At 27.9% G+C, this 4,720-nt stretch overlaps 1 pseudogene; it reads left to right on the top strand.

Annotated features, from left to right (window-relative positions):
- Positions 1–856: 856 nt before the first annotated feature.
- On the top strand, positions 857–1,864 carry LOC150038381 (uncharacterized; annotated as a pseudogene).
- Positions 1,865–4,720: the final 2,856 nt, after the last annotated feature.

Raw genomic sequence — 4,720 nt, 5'->3', positions numbered from 1 at the left:
ACATTAAAAACTCCGTGAGAAATAGATATCGTCCAGAAGGTTGTATTGCTGAAAATTATATAATAGAAGATGCCATTGAATTTTGTTCTAATTTCCTATATGGAGTAGATCCTATTGGGTTTGAAACTCATAATTCACAAGACTATTTAGACAATTCAAATTTTAGTAGACCATTGTCTAAAGGAGTTTCTTTCAAACCTGAACAAGAAGTTTTATATCAAGCTCTTCGGTATGTTTTGGAAAATACAATTTATGTACAACCATATTCAAAGTAAGTTTTTTCAATGATTTTGGTTTTATTCTTTCATTTAGTTTTTTGATATAAATCTAACTATATTACAATGTTTCAATGTTCATTTCAAAGAAAACATATGATGGCTTTGCAAATGCAACATTGAAATAAGTCCAAAAATCAGAAATGGATTCAAGAGGAACATAGTCGAACTTTTATATCTTGGCTACAAGAAGAGGTAAAATGTTCAACTTATTATTTTACATATACTTTTAAATGCCTGAGTTGGAATGGAAATTCTCATGGTAAGTTGCAACTAAGCTTGAAATGGGAAATACTGAAGTTTCAGATAACTTGAGGTGGATTGCTCATGGTCCTCATTCTTTCGTGATTAGATATATAATGGATGTCGCTATCACACAACATCAGTATCACACAAGTTTCAGATAACTTGTAGTTAGCGATTCAACATCGGTTTTGTCAGTATCTTTGAAATCCATTCTTAGATATGCTGAGAAGTTGATGACCAAAGAGTCTAGTATTTCTTTACAACTTCTAGTTGGGGTTTTTGGCATCAGTTGAAAGAGTTGTATCCTACGAGAAGACATAAGTAACTTTTGTAACATGGATGAAGTCAAGACATTGACTTTGGTGGCTTATATGGCGTAAGTGATGTTATTACTTTTATAGACTTCAGTTTTGACGTTTCTTTCCACTTTTGTTCGTCTATATTTATGTCATAAATTTTTTGTACATACTTGCACTCATCATTTGTTGATTCAAAGGAAAATTCATAATACATTTTTGTAGATCCATCTCTCATTTCTTCTAGACATAACTCTCAAGAAGTTAAAACTCGAAACCTATGTAGAAGACTGATGGTTTCAGAAGAAAACCAAATAGTTCTTGCTCCTTTTAATCGTGGGGGAGTTACGCTTTTTTTTAAATCAATTTTAGTGTACTAGTCAAACAAACTTACATTAGCAATAAAATTACTAATTATACTTTATTAACTAGTGGTCATTGGGCACTACTTGGTATAAAATATACGATGATACTGTATACTACCTAGACTCAATGAGGACAACATCACGGGTAAATATAAGATATATAACAGACACATAAGTTAACCTTTTTTCATTTTTATTGTCTGTTTTAAAGTGTACTTTGTTTAGAATTTGTGGTTATTTCTTGACAAATAGGACAATTGCGATGTTTCAATCTCAAAAGAATATTAAAAAAAACCGGAAGCAAACCTTATGGAGAATAGTAAAGGCAAGTATAAACAATGACTACATATTCATCATATTAAGTAGACATCTAGCGCGTAAGGATTACTTCATTCTTATTTACTGGTTTTTTTACTGTAGTGTCCTCTACAAGTTGGGAACACCATATGTGGATACTACGTCACGAAGTATATGAGGGATATTGTGACCAAAAGAAGCATTGACATCTTAAATTTGGTATGTTATCGTTATTTCGACATTTCAAATAGCGTAGGGAAAAGTAGAATTCATTATAATGTTTGGCTTTTATATTTATAGATTGATATAAGGAACTCGTTATTCATTAATCAAGTTAGACGAGATACGGGTTGAGTTGGCTGAATTTTTGGGTTGCTACATGTGAATGTAGGTGCTTGTACAATTCGGTCATTTTGAATGTGTTTGTTTCGACTGATCAATTTCTGGATTTACATCATATTCATATAGGTGTAATGTTTTTTTGGAATTGTTCATATATGGGGGGAGGGGGTAGTTTTGGAATGGTGATTAATTGTTTCATGTGTTTATATGGAGATGGTGATTACAAATGTGGTTTTGTTAGTTGTTATGGGTGAAATGATATAGTTTTGTTAATATGGGGTAGATGAATAGTTCTAATAGAAGTTTTGGAAATGTAATTTTTGAAACTGTTATATTGGGTTGACAGTTAGAATTATGTTCCTTATATTCTTTTGGAAGTGTCCATATGAGTCGGTCCATATTCTTCTAGTTAACCTAGAAAATCATTCATGGAGTTGTAAAGTTTTATAATGACAATGTTGAAGAATGTTGTCTTTTGTCATATTTGAGAAAAATTTAGTTCATAAGATTGAAAATGTGTTTGGTTATTTATTTGTTTTGATGGATGTCTGTCGTAATATATCACATGTGATTGTTAGATTAAAATACAGGAACAATTTAGAGGTAAACATCCATATTAATTTTTTTTTAAAAAAATCACAAGCATACTTGACGAGTTAAATGTGTCAAGATAAAATTTATTTGACAAGTGAAAATTGTCAAGGAGTCTTGCACTTGACATTTTATTTTTGTCAAGAACACCTATATTCTTAACATTTTTTCAGTATCAAATACAGTATATCTGGACATTTTTTACATATCAAGTGAAATTGTTCTTGATGTTTTTTATTTGTCAAGAACGTCAATATTCTTGACATTTCAAAAATGTCTAGTGTCACTGTTCTTGACATTTTTCCTAGTCGAGAACATCGACATTCTTGACATAGGATTCCTTGACGTTTTTTAAAATGTTAAGAAAAGTGACACTTAATATTTAGAAAATGTCAAGAAACACTGTTTTGTAGTAGTGATCTCCAAATTATAATGTGAAACTAATTCGAAGATTTATCGGAAAAAAAAAAGTAAATTAAATTTGAAATTATATAAATTAAAATAGAATGAGTCATAAAATACAAATATCAAAATCGTTTTTTAAAATTATTATTATTATTATTATTATTATTATAATATATATATTTGTTTTTTATTTAAAAATGTAAAATGTGTTTTTATTATTTAAAATTAAATATGCATATGACACCAAGTTAAGGATATTTTTTTATATCTAGAAGTTCAAAATCATATATCTATAATAAATAAGTTTTCAAGTTGGGGGTTATGTGCCCCTTAGTAGATCTACCATGTTTTTTAGTAAATGTAATCTCCCAATTATAAGAATAGGAATTGAACAATTTTCAACCAGATACTAAAATTAAAACCTCTCGATGAGGGGGAAAAAAGATCTGTCTGCATATTTAAACTAAATAAATTCGGCTTTTTATATATGGTGAAATTACACTGAATGTCACATTTGACAATTTCTTTTTATATAATTCATAGATTTCCTATACTCAACATATTATCAAACACATTCAAGTGTCTAAATTAAAATCGATATCTATTATCAAATACATATATAAAATAGTAATTATTTTAAATAATAAAATAATTTAAAATATTTTCAAGTATAGCAAAATGTCAATGTCTATCAGCGATAAACCACAATAGAATTCTATTACTCGTGATAGAAGTCTTTCGTGATCTATCACAGTCTACCGTTGATAGACAATAACATTTTACTATAGTTATAAATAAGTTAATTCATTATTTTTTATTTTAAAAAAAACTTTACATAAAACAATAAAGACATGAATACTCAACTCTGCTCTGTTTCTCATCCAATTCATTAATTTCAAAATAAAAGTAGGTTAATCCTATTTTGGTTTATGAACTTTGGATCTTGTTCTATTTCGATCCCTAAATTTTAGAAAACGTCAATTCTAATCCCTTAACTTTTAAGATTTGGTTAACTCTTCGATATAATGGTGAGATAGCTCTTAGTTTTGGATGACTAGAATTGTCAAATAAGTTAATCATGCTAAAAAATGTAGGGTTTCAGTTTTAAATTAGGTGGTAAGATGATTTTCTATAGAAGATCTCAAAAGTTATTTTGCGTTCAAGATTTTGGCGGTTCAATATTTTGGCATGTTGGTTGTTGATATTTTATTTCATCTTCATCTTACTCAACTCATGCTAGATGTAATTTCATTCTTAAACTTAATTCATCTTTAAAATGTTAATATAATCTTAACAATGATACTAAAATAAATACTTTTTAAAAGTTCAAAAATTAAGTAGATATTTTTAAACAAAATTTAAAATTCAAAGATGAAAATAGGATTTAAACCAACAAAAATACATAGAAGTCTTTGAGCTAAAGACCTCATTGAATACTCTCCAATCTATCCTGTTAGTGGATAGACATTAGCAATAACTTCACCTTCTATTATTATTATTTTTTTAAAAAATATTATTATTTTTATTATTGTTGAATGGAAATTCATCTTCCAATTGGTTTGTGTGAAGTCAGAAATTTATTGAAAATTTCTTCATTTGGTGGGGAAAATAAAGTTCTCACTTTCCCAACTTTCCATTGTACCATACAGCCAATAGGCAATAAAAGAATTTTATTGTTGTGGATAATTTTTAATGCCTAATTTTCAAACATTTTCAAATGTTCGCAAATGTGAATGTTAAAATTATGAGTTGTACTTGTAGGTGTGGCATTGCATTTATGTAATTTATACGTTCACTTTTTTCCTTTTTGGTTTAATTTATACGTTAACTTTGATTTCGTATTGTTTTTTTTTTTTTTTTAATTATTTGATATGACAATTTTTTTGTATGAATTTAATATTTA

Source organism: Benincasa hispida, chromosome 1 (assembly GCF_027475165.1).
Source record: "Benincasa hispida cultivar pf3 chromosome 1, pf3_genome.v1.1, whole genome shotgun sequence".
Taxonomy (NCBI): Eukaryota; Viridiplantae; Streptophyta; class Magnoliopsida; order Cucurbitales; family Cucurbitaceae; genus Benincasa; species Benincasa hispida.
Note: the sequence above shows the minus strand (reverse complement) of the source record. Positions and strands in the feature narration are given on the sequence as shown.